The 21,723-nt window shown below is 46.2% G+C and overlaps 1 protein-coding gene across 1 annotated transcript in view; it reads left to right on the forward strand.

Annotated features, from left to right (window-relative positions):
- LOC144139812 (RYamide receptor-like) overlaps window positions 1–21,723 on the forward strand; it is a 322,882-nt gene that overhangs the window by 288,835 nt on the left and 12,324 nt on the right. The gene's annotated exons all lie outside the window — the stretch shown is intronic.

A 21,723-nucleotide genomic window follows, 5' to 3' on the forward strand; every position in this document is an offset into this window, starting at 1 on the left:
TAGTTAGAAAGGAGAAGTGTAGTTTGGCTGTTACGTATGGGAAGCAGGGAGAAAGGAAGCCGAAGACTACGGTGCTGGTGAAACAGGCCAGAAGGCGTAAAGAGTACTGTCGCATTGGGCCGAAATGGGGAGGATAAAGAAGCAAGCATGGCGGAAGAAGGAGGAATGCTAACTTCTTCCGCGAGGACCAGCTTTACGGCAGAAGTAGCGGGCGGTTCATCAGCGGTATGATCCATGAAAGGGAAGAGCTCTTCTACGGCCCGGCCACAGTCGATGACAGCTCCATGTTGAGAAAGGAAGTCCCACCCCGGTATGACATCGTGGGAACAGGAAGGCCGGACAACCAACTTAACAGCGTACATGACGTCCCAAATAACGACACGGGCAGTGCACACGCCAATTGGGTCAATGGGGTTAGCCGTATCAGTCCGTAAAGAGAACCCTAGCTGCGGCGCCCTGACCTTCAAGCGGCGGCAGAGCTTGGCGTCCATAACAGAAACTGGGGCTCCAGCGTCTACAAGGGCTAAGATTTCAGCGCCATCTATGGTAATGCGAATGACGTTTGCGGGAGAGGGACGAGGCCTTGGGAAGATCGATGACGACGTAGTTCCTGCCTCCAGAACTGCGGCGCCTAGCTTTCCGCTTCCGTTGTAACAGGACGACGACGCACGGGAGATAGCAAGCGGCGTCGCGGAGATGAATACCGACGGCTTCCGAAGTCACGACTCTGGGGTGGCATAGATGTCATCGGCGAATAAGCGCTAGCGTCCTGCATGAGTGGCGAATGGGCGTAGGAAGAAGTTGCCGCAGGGTTGCGTCCTGCCGCAGTGGCGCGGCGGCAATAGCGTGCCACGTGTCCAGGAGCCCTACAGGCAAAGCAAAATGGGCGATTGTCCAGCGTCCCCCAAGGGTTGGTGAGCGGGGGAGGAGACAACACCGGCGGACGTAAAGGCCGGGTGGTCGGCAAAACTACGGGGCTCCGATGCACGTACCTGAGAGTGACTTCAGCGTAAGGTCGTGGATGGATGGAGTCCGGAAAGGTTATTGGAGCGGCCATCGTCACGGAGTGCATAGTCTGCATAAGGCAGGGTTGCAGTCACTGGAGCTTGGGGTATGGTGGCGGAAAGGGCACAGGGGCAACAACGGGGCTTGACGGCAGTGCAGCTGGAAGGGAGTTAGCGACTTGCTGTTGGAGAACGGTCCTGAGTTCAGGGCTGAGAGAAGATTTACGCTCAGGCACAGCCACTTCCTCGCGCACAAACTGCTGGATACGTTGAAACAAGGTACCGTCGCCGTCATCAGCGGCCAAGGTTGACACAAACTGATTGTCTGCGAGGGGTCGCCATGTGAGAGCACTCTGCTTCCGAAACTCGTCGCAACTCTGGAAAATGGAACGACCTCGACTACAGTTTGGGGGTTTTTTCGCCAGCAACATATGGAAGGCATCGTGCTTCCATGATGTGTTTTATCCCTTCTTGTTCGGGCATGGCACTGTCAACCTTTCGGCACAGAAGGACGACATCATCAACGTAAGAAGTAAAGTTTTCACCCCTTTGCTGTGCACGCTCTCACAAACGCTGCTCCGACAGGGGTTTTTGAGCAGCGGGGCGGCCGAATGCTTTTTTGAAGTCGTCTTTAAACTCAGGCCACGTTTTAAGACCTGCCGCGTGATACCAAAACCATCGCTCTGCGAGCCCACAAGGAAACCTCAATGTTATTCAGCTTGAGGCAGTCGTGCCAGTGGTTATGGGTACTCACTCTTTCAAAAGTAGCAAACCAGTCCTCTGCGTCTTGCTCGTCGGTTCCGTTGAATGAGGGAGGGTAGCGCTCACAAATTGCATCCGCGCAGACGATGGTTGTTGGGGGTAGGCCGGGGGTCATCGTTGCGAGACATTCTTGGAGGGTCGAGTGTCCGAGTGCGGAGCTCCAGCGTAAGAGAACGAAGATCGTTGCACCTCCACCAAAACTATAAGAAGGTTTTCAGGCTTTATTCTTCAGCAGCACCAGCAGCAGCAGTAAGACCGGAGAAGGAAGTCGCGCTGTTTAGTAAATCGAGACGGGGAGCCAACGAGACGAGACTTCTTCTCCGTCCCAGCAATGTCAATGCGACTTCCACGAGTTGGTGCCTCTTCCCTGTGTGGCCTCTGTGTCACATACCCACTCATTGCGAATGACCGGTGCTGTCCACGCTCTTCCATTATTTAAATGAGTATGGTGCTGTGGTGCTGGCGACGTTCTTCCTTACAATATATATATATATATATATATATATATATATATATATATATATATATATATATATATATATATATATATATATATGGGGTTTATAAATGAGGGGCTCGTTAGAAAATACAGGAAGAAATGCCGGCAGTATACAACGCCAAAGAAGGCATAGGGGAATGATCTGATTCTGATTGTGGGGTTTAACGCGCCGACGCAACGCAGGCGATGAGGCGCGCCGTAGTGGAGGGCTCCGGGTTAATTTTGACCACCTGGGGATCTTTATCGTGCGCCGAAATCTCGTACACACGGGCGTTTTTGCTTTTCGCCTCCATCAGAAAAGCGGCCGCCGCGGCCGGGAATCGAACCCGCGACCTCGTGCTTAGGCATAGGGGAATGGGTAGAATATTTTTTACCGTTAGTGACGTTACATTATTATTAATTATTATTAATTACGTGAGAAAGAAAGAAAGAAAAACACGCGCCCAGAGTGGGATCGAAAGGCGTGGGTTCGGTCCCCACTCTGGGCGTGTTTTTCTTTCTTTCTTTCTCACGTAATTAATAATAATAAATAATAATGTAACGTCACTAACGGTAAAAAATATTCTAACCATTCCCCTATGCCTTCTTTGGCGTTGTAGACTGCCGGCATTTCTTCCTATATATATATATATATATATATATCTATATATATATATATATATATATATATATATATATATATATATATATATATATATATATATATATATATATATATATATATATATATATATATATATATATATATATATATATATAGATATATATATCAAGCGAATCAGATCAGCATGGGGCAAATGAGGGGCTTGTTGAATTAGGACAGAAATAAGGGTTGGCAATCAAGGAAACCTCGGAAACCAAAGGGGAGGATGTGGGAGGTTATTGACACAGATAAAGATTTTGGAAAGACCGAAAGAAAGTGGAGAAAAAATGCCCGCCGAGTGGGATCCGAACCCACGACCTCCAGAATACGCATCTGGTGCGATGACCACTACGCTTCCGGCGGGGCTATTTTCCCCTCCAGTTTCTTGCGTATTTATGTCCAGGTAATTTTTACTCTGTTTGGGGGTGGTAGGCAGCGCCACTCCGAGTGCTCGGGGTGAAGGGAACCTTCTTTTTAAACCCCGGCCCGTGACTCGAGTGTCTACGAAATGAACAAAGTGGTTGACCAGCGTTGAACCCTTTTAAGGTCCCTATGGCACCAAGACTGCCAGAAAAGAGACCCTCGCTGTGCATGTAGCGAGGACTGCCAGCGAACCGAGACCCTCGCCAGGCTGGCGAGGGTCTCGGTTCTGGCAGCCTTGATGCCTAGGTAGCATAAGAGGGCTTCCCGCCAGTTACCCGCTCATGACAGGCTGTAGACGCTCGAGTCACGCCCCGGGGGTTGAAAAGAAGGTCCCCTTCTCCCCGTGTAGTCAGAGTGGCGCTGGCTACCACCCTCAAGCGTCAGATACACTTCTAGTAAATATGAATAGCCCAGAAAGTGAAGGAGAACACAGTCGCCCACATAGCCGAATTGGTAAGGCATTCGACATGTAATCGAAAGGCGTGGGTTCGGTCCCCACTCTGGGCGCGTGTTTTTCTTTCTTTCTTTCTTTCTTCTGTGTATTAAAAAAATGTGTACTTCATTGCCGTAGTGAAAAAGAAAAGAGCGTAATCACACCCCTATGCCTCCTTTGGCGTTGTAGACTGCTGCCCTATCTTTCTGTATTTTCCTCAACGAGCCCCTCATTTCCTTACTATATCTATATATATATATATATATATATATATATATATATATACAAAGCGAATCAGAAATGGGAAATGAGGGGCTCAGTGAATTAAGACAGAATAAGGGTTGGCAGTCAAGAAAACCTCGGAAAGCAAAGGGGGGCATGCGTTAGGTCATAAAAAAGATATGAAGAATTTTTTTAGTCAGAAATAAGGTGGTGAAAAAATGCCCGCCGGGCGGGATCCGAACCCATGACCTCTGGAGGTCGTGGTCGTTGGAGGTCGTGGGTTCGGATCCCACCCAGCGTGCATTTCTTCACCACTTTCTTTCTGACTCAAAAAATTCTTCATCTCTTTCTATGACCTAATGCATTCCCCCTTGGCTTTCCGAAGTTTTCTTGACTGCCAACCCTTATTCTGTCTTAATTCACTGAGCCCCTCATTTCCCATTTCGGATTCCCTACATGCATAGCGAGAGCCTCTGTTCTGGCAGTCTTGGTGCCAAAGGTAGCTTAAGAGGGTTCAACGCTGGTCGACCACTCTCGAGATGTCGTAGACACTCGAGTCACGGCCCGGGGGTTAAGAAGAAGGTCCCCTTCACCCCGAGTAGTCCGAGTGGCACTGCCTACCGCCCCCAAGTGCAGGAAAACAAGACAATGTTTATTGATTTATTTTATTTATTTATTTATTACTATAAGGCAATGGAGACACACTTTCAGTTTGTTGTGTTTTAGTGCAATTAAACCTACTTTAGGAATTGCTGAGCGCGAATTGTAACCGCCTGGCTCCTGTTAATATTTGATGCAAAAGGGACTTTCAATGTTGGAAATTTAGTTTCACAACTTTTTTCGCTGATGTCCTACACTTGAGATTGGAGAGTTTGTTACAGACGTACAATACATCGCGGGACAGTGGTGAGTTTTATTTGAACCTTACTTTATTCACTTTTTTTCTTCTGCTCCAAGTACTACATTATGAAGAACACATAGAGGGAATGTAGAAGTTTTGCTGGATGCCGCTTAACTGTTCATCTTTCCGATCGAAACGATACTGCCGCCGTTGAAGCTTTTTTTCCCAATTTCAGTAGCTGGTCGACACGACATTTGTATAACGGGGGGGGGGGGGGGGGGGGAATTATTTCGAGCATTGAAATGCGCTATTTACTTAATGGTGGAAAGAACGTTACTCTCTGGCGTTTCTATTCAACAAGAGCGAGCAACTGTTTTCACAAAAGTGGTCCAAGTTAACAGTTTCATAACTAGTACGCCACGTTCGGGCTGTGAAGCATCGTTCTTCCCTGTGTGTCTGATTTTCTGCTCTCTTTTAGAAAGTGGCGTCGATTTGCACACACGCATGGAGAACTAGTCATTCTATTGTAAGAAGTACTATCTTTTAGCTTCTCCTTAAGGGAGACAGAATGACTAAATTGTCAAGAATGCTTCTTTTTTAATGCCTTTAAAGTAAGACTGAAACTTCCACAGCCCTTGCTAGGCAGAAACCGTTGCGCCACTGCTCGACATGGTACAGGTTGCACGCGCCCCATGTCGAGCAATTCAACACCATTGATGGACTGTTGCTACCGGAAACGGATTTACAAAACCAGCTACTATCACCGAGGAAGCCTATTGCCTGCGAACTATTACCCTTAAGAACGACTAGTTGTGAAAGAAATTCTTCTAGGTCGTCGGCAGATGAATGTAGCATTTACAGTACCTTTAAAGGAAAGCAAACAGGACGTGCCTTTGTGTGCCAACTAGCACTATAACAACGCAAGGGCATGGCAAAGCTTTAGAGGCATTATTGCGTACAGGAGTGGTAATTTTAAAGTGATTAGCACTTGGCTTGCACTGTTTCCGATAACATACATACTTTGAGCGTGCACTTAGTTTCACGTAGATGCAAATTTCACGCGTTCCACACTGCCGGAGTTTGTTACCCAGGAACAATTTTGAAAGCGCAATCATGTTTGTGCGAGCGTGCGTCTACATAACTTCGGACCAACAAATGGACGAATGCGGTGGCCATTATAACGCAAGTAAGCGCGTGTCTCAGTTTTGTAGTTCAGGTCTCTATTGTTCGGTATCACTTGGGCTGGCATAAATTTGAAACCGCTTACGTTTTCCGCTCGGGGTATTTAATTCATTACTACTACCATTTACTCCTGCAGCCCCCTGATACAGTGAAACCGGTCGCAACCGGTGGTGCTATTTCGAAACTGTCGACATAGATAAGGTATTACCAGTAGCTATAATCGGCAGTACCAAAAATATTTAATGTTATAAAAAATGATCCTATGATGATATTGCCATTTGGAACTTTCATTAAAAGAAAGTATACAATAGCGCGTGCTTGTCTCCTTACCCGGATTTATTTGATGTTTCTTAAAAACTGATGAGCTCAAAGGGTCGGCTTATGCGTGAAATAAAGCCCTACAGCTTGCGCAAACGTTATAAAAAACAGGCTTGCTTAAACAGGGGCACTTCGACATTACCTTTGATTATGCAGCCTATTACGGTATATCTACCTCGTGGGGGGGGGGGGGAGGAACTGTGAGCTTTGCCATAACCCTCAATTTTAAAAGTGGCGCAGTGGTAAGTTGTCATTACGTTAAGCAATTGATTGATTATGAGGTTTAACGAGCCGACGCTACTTAGGGGGTGAGTCACGCCGTAATGGAGGGCTCCGGTTTAATTTTGACCACCTGGTGATCTTTAACGGGCGCCAAAATTTGGATAACACGGGCGTTTTCACTTTTCGCCTCCACCAGAACATTAAGCAATTAAAAAAATCGCTAACAATTACCATACCGTGATATAACATTCAACGACAGCGGTTTACATAGAGATTTCCGAATACAATTATTTATCCTCGAAAAAGAATACCTCATTTCGTATTACGATGTCGTTTTTTAAAAAAAACTTAGCTTTGGCTTTTGCCATGTGCACTTATCTTGGGGCTGTCTAGGGACATAACACCCTCCATAAATACTAATATTGAATTATTGACGTCATTTGTAGTCCGCTTGTCGTGTGGGTGGGTCAAACTTCATGTGCAAAAGTCCGCGAAGGACCTTTTCAGCTCCTACCTCAGTTCAAACTGAAATCACTTTTCCTATTCCGGCCTCAACGTCCCTATTGAATTCCAAGACACTAACTCACTGCCGAATACAAAGTGTACTGCAAATACAACCGGTTTTGCTCCCTTGTTCCTAAGGTACAATATTGCGGACGCCGTGTCAACCCTGTATTTATTTAGAGAAGCTTCCGCTCTCGCTGAATATAATGTACAAATTTACTCTCAGTACCATAAGGAGAGCGGCCAATATACTGTCAGAGAAAGGAAGCAAAAAAGACACATACGTACGCAGAACCAAAGCGCTATTAATACCTTTATATGAGAGGGAACTGGCTGGATTGGAAACCATGGCTAGACGACGAATGCGGCTGTTATAAAAGCAGATGCGCATGTTCTGAAATGCCCTATCATTCACACAGACAGCAATCCTCTAGCTGTCACTGTAAGTCTGCAGGCTAGCGAAACATCCGTGTTGATACCCGCTTTTATATCCCACAGCGGTCACCCCACACCACAGAAAGAGTACGCCGTTCTCTGTGCTGTCATAAGCAATCCGTGAAGAGGCCAAGGGGAGAAAAGGACACGGAGTGATAAGCACCGCAGGTTGCCAGAAGCAGGCATCAATCCTTTAGGATCCAGGTGCCGCCCGGAGAGGGCACAGAAAGGCAAGCATCGCGGCGAGGCACTCAGAAGTCAATTCCAGACGCGACCTCGGGCAAACGCCGCTGCTTCTTCACAACCGCGAAGCGACGACAAGTGCAAACCGAAACTATGCACCTGCCTAAATCAACTCCAGCTACGAGGTGTTGGGTAGGGTAAAGGTCATATAAAGCATACCAGTCGCTGGAGAGGAAGAGTGGGAAAGAAAGTTGCAAGTGACGTGTACATTTAGGCATTAAGATGTACGGCGCGATAGCGTTACTTCGGCGTGACGGGAGTATTTTGGATTGCAGTTCTCGCATTTACCATTTACGCGTTTCAAGAACTGCATTTCAGCGACAACAGCTAGAGGGGCAGCAGGTATTTTTAACAGAACGGCTGCTTAAGCCCCGCCTTATTCATCCGTAGCACCAAAAACTCGCGGAGCCAGGACGTCACCTCGCGTTTTCTAGCAACCCCTGGCAGCTGTACATAGCTTCGCACGCGCTTCGCTGGCCTAGGCATGGCTCTGCCGAGCCTCACTGGCGCCCCTCACGCTGTGACGTCACTGCGCAACACATGGTATAAACGTTCGCGTACTGGTCCAGGCTTGCGTGTGGGCTTGCTTCACGTGAGAAGCTCGAAAAATAAAATACCAAGAAAAAAGTTGGATGTAACATCTACTATGACGCCATAGCGTTTCTTCGGCGTGGACGGAGCACTTTAGATTGGAGTTTGTAATTTACCGTCTATACTTTCCAAGAACTGCACTTCAGCGACCAGAGATCGAGTAGCTGCAACAATTTTTAATCACTGCCGTACAGGGAAGGCAGAGGCCCTTTACGCTTTTGTGACTTAAGATTTGGGGGTGAAAGGCGGACGCGGTGTGCTTGCCAGTTTGAGCAAGGTCACAGTGTTAGTGTTTCAAAGTGGTGTTCTGTAACAACGGGGCCGGGCTGAACGTTTTTTATAAAACACTCACCTAGAGAGGCCTTTATTGATAAAGATTTAATGAAAGTTTGGGAAAGGTGATGAAGAGAAGGTGGACCCCAAGAATGAAACCGAAACTCTAGGGCTCCAACATCAGCTGAGGCTGATATTGAGGTGACAAACTGGCTAGGACAGCCTCTTATATGTCGATGTAAGCGTAATGTGCAATGTTGGAGGGGTTCACCACTGAGAATATCTTTCAATATGATCAGGTTCCATAAAGAGAGTGGCTTTTTCTCAGCATTTACCTCAGGTTAAGTTAAATGTCGCGCGTTTCTTATTTAACACCTTCGCCCATGTACACTTGAGTATATTTGTGTTGGTTTGTATCGCGCACAGAGGTTGCGATTTTTCGGCGTTGAGATACCCGTATTGGCACAGGAAACGATGGTGTTCCTTAGTGCAGGAAGAGGACACGAGACGTTCTTAATATTTTTCTAGGACGGAAGTGTTACAGTGGTTGTCAAAAGGGAGCATGATATGCGAGTTTTCTTGGACCGCTGTCGGCTTATTTGAAGTTTGGGAAATGGGGTTAAAGAGAAGGTAGACCCTAACCGTGCAAATCAAACTTTAGGGCTCCAGCATCAGATGACACTGATCTTCAGGTGACCAACTGGCCAGGACAGCCTCGTATGTGTCGATGTAAGCGTAATATGCAATGTGTAATATGCAACGAGCAGGTTGCATAAAGAGGGTGAGTGTTTTCCCGTGTTTACCACAGTTTAAGGTTAATGTTGCACGATTCCTATTTAACATCTTCGGTCATGTTGACTAGTGGATATATGTGATAGTTGGCATCCTTCTCTAAGTCTGCGATTCTGCGGCGTTAAGATCCCCATGTGGCACGGGGAAGGATGGTGTTCTAAGGTGCAGGATGAGGCGACGTTCTAAATATTTTGTGGGGAGGGAAGTTTGGCAGTCGGTGTACAAAGGGAGCACGGTATGGGAATTTGCTTGGATCTTCCTAGGCTGCGTCGTTCTTCTCCGAACCCTTTCGTTTGGGTGTTGATGTCATATGAACTTCCACTATTGTGAATTTAACAATCCTCCTCAAGCGTTTAGTTACTATGCCTGCCGCCAGGAGACTAATGGGTTTTTGAGCGTGTGTAACGGTGTTTCAGCATCTGTTTGATAGTCCCGCTAGGCGGATCGCCAAAAGGAGTTCTGCTTTTCCCTTCCTGTGGCTAGGAAGGTAATGAAGTCACAGCGATTGCCACGGTAGCCCACTATGACAGCTGTCGCCTTCGTCATTTCGAACTTCCCCGCGTCGGCGTACACTATTTTTCGTAGTTTTCGAGCCTTATTTGACGGATTTTAACCTTAGATCCTTGTGTAGGATTGGGTCTATATCTTTGGGCAGTGTGAGGGCTTTTATGGAAAGTCGCGAGATAGGGGACATATCCATCATTGCGTCCAGAAGTTTCCTCTCTGGGGGGCGGGGGGGGGGGGGGTAGTATTCTAATGTACGGATGCTCGTAATTTTTTTTTTTTTTTTTGCATATGCATATTTTCTGCTCGGAGAATGGACTCGGTGATATCATTAAAGTTAATCTAAGAGCAAATTTATGACCTGTGCGGTGATCATGAAAATTGAGAGGTAGGCTGCTGTATGCTGTTGCAGGAACTCTGTTAATTTTGCTGTCTTCAGTTCGGGTAAGTTTATGGTACGGCAGGGCTACCGATATCCGGGTAATGATCAGTGCCTACGTAAGTTTTGTTGTTCCCTCTTTTATTCGTACCATTCCCCTTTATGGACGTTTTGCAATTTGTGCAAAATGTTCAAACACTTCCTGTATTTTGGCAAATATGTAATCGGCTCTGCCGCTTCTCTGTAGGACGATGATTCTTGCGTGGCTGCTTTCTGAGATCATATTCTCACCCATATTTAGGCTTTGTAAATTGGGTAAATTTACAAAGTGCGGGTAAATTTGTGATGCGCTACGCTCTGCAATATGCGGCTCGTGGTCAGTGGCTGAATGAGTCTTACCGTTCCTTCTTCTTTGTTTCCTCCTCTTCTTTTGGTTAGGCGTTTATAACGTGGGTAACTGGGTAAAGATTTTCTCTTGGCGATTGTGAGATTGGGTCTGCCGCTTGACTCTAGAGCCACGCCGTGCATTCGTACGTGACTGTTCATCCGTACCTGTGTTAGGGTGTTTCTTTTAACTAGGTCGCGTGGCACCCTCCGTCGTTTAACAAACGGAGCTTGCAGCGGAGACAGAACCACGGGAATATTGAAAAGTAGTTTGAAAATTCATGTGATTGGACCCTATATACTGGGTTTTATTTTAATTCGTTTATGGTCATAATCAATGCCTTACTTGATTTCTGAGAGAAGCGGTAATCCTTTGTCCCCGGTTGTAGTTAGATTATCCTATGCTGGTGCCGGCCTCAGTTCCGTTGGAAAACTTGCCAGGGTGATCAGTGGCTAAGGCGTCGCGCTGCTGAACACAAGGACCGGGTTCGATTCCCGGCAGCGGCGTCCATTTTCCTCATGGAAGCACAAAACTGAAATGCCCATGTGGACAGATTTCGGCACACGTTAAAAATCCCCAGTTGGTCGAAATTATTCTGGAGCTTTTCAGAACGGCACGCCTCATAGCCCAGGTGTGGCTTCCGCACCTGAATTACTGAAAATGCCATCGCCAACAAGGCGTTGAACGAACTTCACTGCGCCGACGTGGCACCGGCTGAAAATGATGTACCTTGTTTCTTCTCCGCCGTAGTACCATTCTAATGCTTTCCACACTTCAGTTGCCCCTGGGCCATATTCCAGACACAGGCCACCAGCCGAATCTTGCTGCCTCAGTCGTAGCCTCCGGGAGGCAGCTATAACATGTTGCCGCGGACGCATGATGAGCACGTCTTTTAGCCGATGGGTAGCAGCCACGAGGAAACAGAAAAATGAGTCTAATAACGCAACCGCGTCAAACAAAAACGGCGCAATACTAACGCAGAAAGTCAGAGGGCCTCGTCCGAAACCGATGCTTTCGACGCAGTGCTATGGCAGTAACAGACGTGTGCAACGGGACGTTGCAGACGTCATCGAGAATCCGAGAAGCGAGGCATCATGGGCAATATCCGAGCGGAGCGCTGGCGCTGGGTGAGGAGGAAGGCGAAAGGAGGAGGAAACGCGCCCCGGGTGAAAATGAGCAGCTTCGTTTGCAATGACTCCACTAGAACTCACCGCTTTAAGGAGATGGCTGAATTAGGTGATTACTAGAATATTGATTTATCTGAAAATGTGAACACCCCTGTATCGTCGAAACTCTTTCAGAGTCCCTTTAAATCTGGCTAAATAATTCAATAGAAGTCTCACCATTATAAAATATTATAGGCTACAGCTCATGCAGGAGGGCTTATGATTTAAGCTTTAGTAGCTTCGTGGCGTATGTTCTCTCCGCCAAACTTCCCACGTTTTTCAATTCGGTGGTCCGCAACGTTACGCCGTGATAGCAGCGAAAGACGCACGGTTGTGCCCGCGCAACGACGCACACTCGGCGACGCGTACAATTTGGCAGACACAAGCTGAGCAAAAATACCTCCTACTCAAGTGACCATATAGAAAACGATTCTAATCGATCAGTGTAAAAACGTTTGAATGTATAATCGTTGTTTTTAAGTGAACTTTTCCAGCGTTTTCTATTGTGGAACAGTCAGCTAAAACTGCGACGTAGTGTGCTCGGTGTGCCGTCAGTACATATTTGCGAGCTCTTTTGCCGGTGTTATTTTTGCTGGCACTTCGCACATCCGTATTAATTTCGGTGCATCTTAGCCTGGCTGAAAAATGAAATAAGGTGAGCCAAATAAAGCCTAACAACAATATCACGTTAAAAATTGAATATGCGCTGGGACAACATTGCACATACACGCCCTGCGCTGTGGTCCTAACACTGATTTTATTTTAGCGCGATAGCGCTATCAGCCGCATTTGTTGATTTTGCCGTGGCCAATATCCATCCGCTATATGCGGTGCTCATCAAGCGTCCGCCGCAGCACGTCATGGGTGCTAACAGGAAGCTACAACTGATGCATCCAGATATGAGAGCTCTGTGGAATACGGAATGCCCAGTAGTGGCAGTTAGATTGTAGAAAGAAGAACTCTATGGAAAGAGGGACAATGATACTACGGCCGAAGGAAAAGAAAACATACCTACACCATTTAAGGAGGCGCCATGCCTGCGCACTGAAGTTTGTTCTACGCGTCAAGGATAGACGCCTCCTGGGCAGACATGGCCGCCAGCCTTCCCTCAATTTACGCCACCACCAAAGCGCTTTCCTGCCTCCAAGACCTTAGGCACAAAAACTGGCTCCAGTGCATGGCGCAGAACATCCTCTAAAGTGGCAGCCCTCAACCCGGCACGAAATGAGAAGCCGCCATGGAGAAGCCGCACCGTCGACGCTCAAACTTTTTCGAGCACAATGAAATATTTTTCTCTCTCTCTCTCTCTCTCTCTCTCTCTCTCTCTCTCTCTCTCTCTCTCTCTCTCTCTCTCTCTCTCTCTCTCTCTCTCTCTCTGTAGGGACCAAAGATGATTGCGGCGCCAACGCTGTGCCACCTAGCGGACAAAGGGGGAAAATCGTCAACATGAGGCTCGTAAAAATCGAAAAATGCCGAGATTGTAACCAGCCACGCACTAAAATGTGCCCCAATACGAATTACAAGAATTTTAAAGTAACTTCAAATTTTTAGCGGCCCTGTCATCACCGCATGCTCTTTCCGGATAACGATGATTTGCGCCACACAGCCAATTTAAAAAGCCCTAAAAATATACTAGCATGTCATCCTAGAAAACAGTCACGTGAGAGTACTGGGCATGGCCCAACAGGGAAGAGGAGAAGAGACAATTGCCAAAAGCCAGGAAGCATTTTACCCTTTGGCCCACGTTATAAAAGGCTTGTTCGGGAGAAGAGCCGGAATGAAAGAAGAAAGGTCAAAACTTCCACAGGCCCTGAGCATGAGCCGGGTATCGTACACCCTGCTATACCAGAAATTTACCCGCACTGAAGAAGGCCAAATAAACACCATTATCTGCGCAATGTAGGAAAGCACCCAACCTCCTATTTTCCAATTCACCTCAAAGGGCTTTTTATCGTGAAGTATAATACCTGTGAAGAAATCAGAGAGGCCATTCTTCAGACACAAAAGGAGCTCCTGGAAAAAAAATCGGTCTGCTAATCCTATGTAACATAGGCTCATCTCTAACACAAAAAGGCTGGACGGTTTGATGGATATGTCACCGACCCAACGACTTCCCATAAATACTCTACCCCTACCGAAACACATAGATCCAGTCCTTCGCGAGGACAGACGACAAGCCGCCAGGATCAGATTCCTTCGAGGCAACAATTGTGCGTAGTACCGCGGAAATCTCTCTGATTTAGTTACCCTCCCATCCACAGGAACGGAAAAACAGGCAATCAGAGCCGTCCTCTTTGCGATCCGCCTATCTTAACTATCGAATAGGTGCATAAACATTGTTATACAAGCTCAAAATGCCATTAGTCTCTTGGCTGCAGGCATGCGATAACGAGGAACGTCCAACGCCTTAGTCTCCCTGGCAAAGATATCACTATTCAAAACACAGCGGACGTTATACATGCAAGAACTGCTGCTTACCGGAGCGTTCTGTAGCCAGGCGCTTCCCAGGCCGATAAAACCAAGCGGAACATCCGAAAAAAATGCCATCAGCAGCACCTCCGCGAAAACCGCCAGAAGATCCAAGGAATGTTTCGCTATAAAAACAGTGGAAGAAGAGTAGACTTGGGCAATTGACCGGTTCGATATGGGGCCCGTGGTAATGGCTTATTACTAGAAGAGCTACAGACGAAAGACGCGCGCGTATTCTTTCCTGTCCCGGGCCTGATGCTTCGGGTCCATGGTGCACGCCACGAAACCACCATAGGCTAATCCTATTACATTAATACAGCAACTGTGCCTGGAAGCTTTTCAGTCATCGAATTACGTAATGAAATTTAATAGTAAATGCTTTTAGTCCACATTTCAGAAATATTTAAGAAAGGCCAAGCACAGATCATTAAATAAACCGTCCAATGCATATTGTGTAAATACTTGACACATCACAACCTTGTCGGCGCACGCGAAAGGTCCGTTCTTGACACACGGTCAAGACACTGAGTGGTTAAAAGTGCGTGCTTGAAGTATGGATGTTGCTATTTAGGTTTTGGTAATCCCTGAAAATCAGAACAATTTCGTAAATAAAGAGTCGTCAATTCCAGGATTTCATAGTTTTCACAGCACAAATTTACGAAGTAATTACAAGCACAGAACCTCTTGCACGACGTATGTTAACTGTGCACTAACACACCAGCGAAGAGCATGTGGTTTGTTCCTCTAAACTATGCAAAGGGTTCGAACGGACGGCCACTATTTGAAACTGCCTGCAGGTATTGGGTGCACGGAATTTTGAAGGCTGGGCCAGATTTTCGGGAGGCTCAGTGTTGACTGAAAAACAAGGATAAGGTGAATTAGAAAGCTTTCAGTCATGTAAAATAATTGAATCAGCTCAATTAAAACTTGCTCTTAATTTATTTTTATTGATTTTACTAATTGAACAGAATTGAACAAAACCAGCGGCTGAAAAAAGGCAACATCACAGGATCAGCTCGGCTAATTAAAAGTACAGTTCACTAGCCGGTGAGCACACACCTGTGTTCACTATCATCTACTGCGATTCAATAGTTTCTAACTGATTTCAAGAAGCGCATAAAGACCCCAATTATCCAAAGCTCTGCTGTAAGGAATTGTAATCAGCTCTTTTTTTACGTATTAACGTTGAACACTAGTGACATTTTTTCATGCACACGCACACGCAATGAAGCGTAGAAAAAATAGCTTCCATATGTTTCAGCTTAACCTGCCTTGTGAATCAACGATGATATAACAGACATGGTACACCGTAAGCACGGCTCAAAAATAGGCGTGGGTCGTTCTTTTTGTTGATATGTTCTACGCTGCTTTAAGAAGAACTAATGACTTGGCCTTTTAGTTTGCAGAAAATATATATCAAAGATTCAGCGCAAATAAAACGACGGCAACACGTGCACAACAGTTCGCGGAACACGGCTAAATTATTAATTATTCCGTTTGTTCTCTAAATTTAGAATATCTCCAGCTCCCATCTAGAGACTCTGGAGTTGAAGGAAGCAATGGAGTGCTTTCCATTTGCCTTCTGTGGTGAAAAATGGAATGCTGTTAAAGCGGACCCGCTCGCGCATATTTCTTAGGAGAAAAGCAGCGCAGGAACGAGGCAGAGGAAGACCAGACAGGACGCACCGCTGCGTGCTGTCTTGTCAGCCTCCGTCCTGTCTGTGCGCTGTTCTCCCAAGAGAAATGGAATCGCGGCGTGTGCTGGCGCTGACTTAATTCATTGGGAGTTTAGACCATGATAGAACAGTTAATGCCCTGTGCAGAGCTAAGAAAAGCTTCGTCAAAATTGTGGGTCATTCTCCGGATTTGTCGACACCGCTCCAGTTTTCAATTAAGAAACGCAGGTCGTGCCCAGTGACCATTCGTTCATCCTCTGAGTGGGTGTGAATGGCTCACGGCTGGAAAACACAGTGAGGTCGACATTTCCACGTCACCTATGAAACGCGCCTCAGTTGCGCCCTGAAGGGACCATAAAGACACCGTAAAACTTTGCTTTATTCAAAAAACAGGGCATACACAATCTTTGCTTAATCTCGTTCAATTGGAAACGTTGTTAGCATCCTTAAGCAATCAGTGTTTTCTAAACGGGTAGATTTCATATTGCTCTCATAGCACGCGATTATATGGCCCGGCAAAAGCCCTGTGACGGACTTCTGGCAGTAGCCAAAAACACTTGCAGACGGCGTGTATGTAGCGTAAGTTTTGTAATTCCTCACCAACCGTAGTTAAACGTAGCCGGTTGGCCCATCGTGTAATAACGCAATCCAGCTTTAAGGGTTGCCATAGACTTTGTTCTCGATTCGGACGGTAAAGTTGGCATTTTGGCACGGTAAGATTACGGAAACCCTCCGGACCTCATGAGAAAATGGTGGACTTGGTTTATGGGTACGTTTTCTTACTTCAAATTCTATCCCGCTTTTCCGAAATCAATTCAAGAGATAGCGCAGCGTCACCGCCACTCGTAAAGCGAACCGCATAGCGTTATTCCTGTTTTGTGCTTCACGGGGCTTAGAGAATAAAAAACACCAAAAACACAGGAGATACACCCAAAACGAGCGCTGGTTGGTCTTGTGTAGGCCCCCCGTGTTTTCTTCATCTTTTGTTACCTCTCAGCGCCGTCAAACATAAATCTGTACCACGTAGGCACCATTTTAGCCCAGCGGAGCTTCGTATTCGTGTTGGCCTCCCATGAATTATTTCTGTGTAGCCATTCCTAAATCCCCCTATTGACTAATAAAGACCACTATATTCTAGCTTAACATTATAGAATCCCGTTGAAATCCCCTCAGACTATTTCAATGATAGCTTCATTTCGTCGGCATCATACAATCGCCCAAGTTAGACGTACCGGTGCGCAAGTAAAGCGCGGGAAGGAAACTAGGGAGTCTTCAGCCTTTCTTCTGTTAAATTCTCGCATAAACTGTTAGGGTAAAGTTCGCATGGGAACTCGCAAGAGCCCGTATCTGACGAGACAATTATTCTATTTAAGTGAAGTTGCATCTTGCCTTCATGGTCCCTTTAAAAACCACGTTCTGTTCGTTGCACTATCACGCAGATATACGCACCGCCTGCAGAAACTGTAGTCACAAGGATCCCAAAAGAGAAAAAATGAAGCTAGTGAAAAATAAGAAACCCGACATAGAGTCCGTCAGAGTCAGGGCGAAAATTTTAAAACAACCCTTCACAACAAATGGGCGCTTTTAACCAGGGAGGATGAGGACAGGGTAGACATGCTAAATGAAAACCTAACAATTGCACTCATTTAATCGGCAGCAGCTGTGGGGCAAGCAGACCGTAAAAAACAAACAGGAAAACAAACTAGGAAAACGAATGAAATAATTGTGAAACTTAAGAACATGAAATGTCGACTACCGCGGATCCGATTCAGTTAGCGGAGCTGTTGAAATTGATTTACAGAAACAAAACAAACGACATTCGTGCGGACAACATGGCAGTACTCGAAGAAACACTGCTATTAGGAGGAAGCTCAAGAGCTCAGAAGCTAGCTATCGGTAAAAACAGAATTTACACACTCAAAGACCAGCAGGGTAACTATATACACAACATGGCGAGATAATCAAAGTAGGAGAGTGATTCTGCACCAGGCTACATGCCACCGACGTTACACCCCGGGAAACAAATAAGAGTACAGGTTTAGCTCACGAAGTCTCACTTATAAGCAACGACTAAATTTAAAAGGCTCTCAAGGACATGAAATGAGGTAACGCTGCATTTGACGACGGTGTAACCGTGGATCTTTTAAAGGCGGTAGGAGATATTCTACTGGAAAAACTAGCTGTAGTATTTTCAGAATGTTTAAGGACTCAAACACTGTCCAAAGCCTGGAAGAACGCCAACATAATTCTGATGCACAAGAGAGGGGACACCAGGGTCCTTAACAACCCCAGACAGATCAGCCTACTCTCAGTTGTATAGAGGCTGTCTACCAAATTAATAGTTAACCGAATAAGTAACAGCCTACATTCCCATCAACCAAGAGAACAGGCTGGAGTTAGGAAAAGATACACAACAATGAATCACATCCACATCGTCAATCAAGTGATAGAAAAATCCGCAGAATATAATAAAACCCATTTACATGGAATTAATTGACTACCAAAAAAGCGCTTGATTCATCGAGCACCGCAGCATTGCTGGAAGCATTTAAAATCAATGGGATAGACGAGACCTGCATAAGACTCCTAGACGACACATATACGGGATATACGGGCAGGACAATCCTTCACAAGCAAAGCCTCAAATTCCTGATCCGAAAGGGTGTTGGACAGGAAGATATCATCTCACCAAAACGATTCACAGGATGTCTGGAGGGGGTACTCAAGACGCTTGACTGGGAAAACACAGGATTATGGATAAACGGAGCATACTTGAGCCATCTGAGGTTTGCAGACGACATACATTTGCTAAGCGTGGTTGCAGAACACCTGCAATAGTGCTTGAGGAACTAAATAATGAAAGCAAGGCCGTGGGACCCAAAATAAATATTAATAAATCTAGAGTAATGATAAATAAGCATGATGAAAGCGCCTTCTTAAGCATATGTAACGAAACGCTGTACAAGTAGAAGATTATAGCTACCTCGGTCATGTCATCTGTGCTGATGCCAACCACGAGAAAGAAATCCGGCGCAGAATTTATATATGCCGCGGGGCATTCGGCAAACACTTCCAGATAATGAAAAGCAACCTACCTCTATAACTGAAAAGGAGAATATACAACCAAGGCGTCTTTCCGGTGGGGACAAACGAAGGGGAAGCTTGGCGCGTTACTCAAAAACTTGAAAGCATTCTTACATCGGCTCAACGCGCCATCGACCGAATAATGATCCGAGTAACGCTTAGAGACAGGAAATGAGCTACGTGGATTTGGGAACAAACTAATAGTTCAACTAAAGAAAAAGGAATGGGCTTGGGCTGACCACGTAATTAGGGGAAATGACAACCGGCGCACTACCAGGGTAACAAAGTGGACACCGGAAGACGGGTCCAGAAAAGGAGGAAGGCCAGTTCCTCGATGGGTGGACGAAATAAGGAATTTCGGAGGCGAAGAATTGACTCGAGCGGCGCGGGACAGAAGCTGTTGGAGTTCCATGGGAGAGGCGTTTTCTCTGCAGTGGACGTAGTGGGCTGCTGATGATCACACCCTTCCATTCTTTCACACGGAGAAACTGTAGACTGTGGTTCGCTAACGCTTTACTACAAGGTCTTTTGAGATGCGAGGGGATTTCCTCTGAAGTTAAGGGTAAAAAAACCAAAGGATTGGAGAAACCTTGCCTGAGTACGCCTGCAGACAACTGTTGTCCACTGCTACACCTATAACGGTGCTGTTCTTTTTTTGACAGGGTTCAGTGTATGCAGAAGACAAATTCAATCACACTAAGCGCACCGAGATCTCGGTTTCAAAACAAAGCACGTAAGGATGCGGCCACAGTGTTTTAGTCTGATTCGAGGGAGAATCTTCGTTTTGTACAGTGCATGGTTTACAACATCTCGGTTCGCCTTGAATGCTCCGTTTTCGGACGACGTGCTCCGACTCGCTTCGATTCCTGTTGTACCTTTTAGGAGCTGCTGTTACCCGCACAGACTTGAAAACTGTCCCCGCGTTTTTCATGTGCAGCTTTCCCACTCATGGCAGTCCTTTCAACAGTGATTACTCAGTAGTTACTTACGCGAAATGTAAAGCTTTTTGCGAAGCTAGTAGTGGGGGTGAAAACTTGCTTTGTGCACAGTTTCCAGTCTCGCACGTTGCGCGACTAGGCTCCTCAGCCCTGGAAACTATCCCTTAGAAATGCCTGGGGAGTAAGATTTGACAGCGAATTGCACAAAAAAAATATTCAGAATACTGGAAAATTCTTTGAGGTTTTCATATTCACGTTGACTTCTTGCTTTATGCCAAATATCACTTTCCTGAAATGGCTTTGCCAGGTTCCTGAGAGGTCGGAATTTTGAGCGAGAAAGCTGGATGTGTATAAAAAGAATGGAAAGGGAAACATTTAAGAGATGATAACTGTGGCGAAAAAACACAAAAAAGTATAGGAAATACAGTTTTGCCACACGTTTTTTTTTCGTTGTTACTATTTCATTCTCGCGCTTTATTTCTTTAATTCTGTTTGAGCCCTTTTGGCCTCATCGCTGAGTTGAATAATGGGTAAATATGGCGGGCGTATAGAAGCGGTCGTGCTAGGCCCCCAAAGCTGGCGCGTTCTGGCTCCAACATGGCTGCGAGTTCTTTTGAGGCAATTACGCTCCTTGTGCCACCATTTACGGGAAAGCTGTGATGTGATCTCTGGGCACATAGAGCGTGCGTGAAACCGGGCTTCCATTGTGTCAAAGCGATTACTTGAAAATCGCGAAAAAGGAATGGTTCTAGATTCGACAATACTCGCACCGATCACGAAGTAGGACTACAATAGTACGCCTTTATCTCATAAACCACGTATCGGTATACATTTAGATCGTTCGTATATGCGCTCACTTAGTGCGCGGAGAATGGTCGCATTGGTTCGTCCTTCGTTTGCGACTTAGGTCTTTGAAGGCGTGGCGATCGATTGACCGCACGTTCCTGGTATCGGGCGAAGCGTCCGCGCTTCTCTCAACTTTGTTTGGGAAGGGATGGTAAAGTTTTTTTTTACGATTATGTCGACACTAGAATCAAACCTAAATCCAAGTTTAGAAATATGCGCGTGACTATTCGGCATCGATGACTATTCGGCGTGACTATTCGGCATCGATGAATATTCAGCGTGACTATTCGGCATCAACTTAGCCTTCGCTAAGTAGAACACGGATATATCGAACTCGAAGGGGATCGCGAATTAGTTCGATATATGAAAAATTTTATATAAAAAAAATAAAGGCCCCGAGACCTTACCTGTGGCGGACGATCACCTACAATTGGCGCATTCAAGAATGACAACTGGCAGCGTTCGCTTCCGCAGTGAATGCAAGCTCGCAACTCACACGCGAAATGCGCCTGTATCGACTCCCAGAAACGCTGTATTTAGCACAGGATCACACTCATCTGGCAACGGTGGGAATTCTTTCCGGAACCGCAAGGAGTCACGAACCGAGAACTACTATCCAAACGAATTGCCCCGTAACTTCCTGTGTAATGATTTTGTTGCCGTGTTAAAATATTGAAAGCGTGTCTGTGGTCGCGTTCAGTGGCGAGCGTATGCTCCCGTTTACCGCGGTGTCGTGCCGTCGATGTCTTGCGAGGTGTTGCCTCAGACGCAGGTTGATCGCAGACCTTGTTCTTCCACATATGATGGTTGCTGTCAGTTGGTGTGCGTTAACGCCTGGGGGGTGGAGGGGTAGGGGCTGCCTTTATGCATAATGGCCCTTTCCGATGAA

This window comes from Haemaphysalis longicornis, unplaced genomic scaffold, assembly GCF_048455015.1.
Source record: "Haemaphysalis longicornis isolate Haplotype H1 unplaced genomic scaffold, Haemaphysalis longicornis Haplotype H1 scaffold_1, whole genome shotgun sequence".
In the NCBI taxonomy this organism is placed as follows: domain Eukaryota; kingdom Metazoa; phylum Arthropoda; class Arachnida; order Ixodida; family Ixodidae; genus Haemaphysalis; species Haemaphysalis longicornis.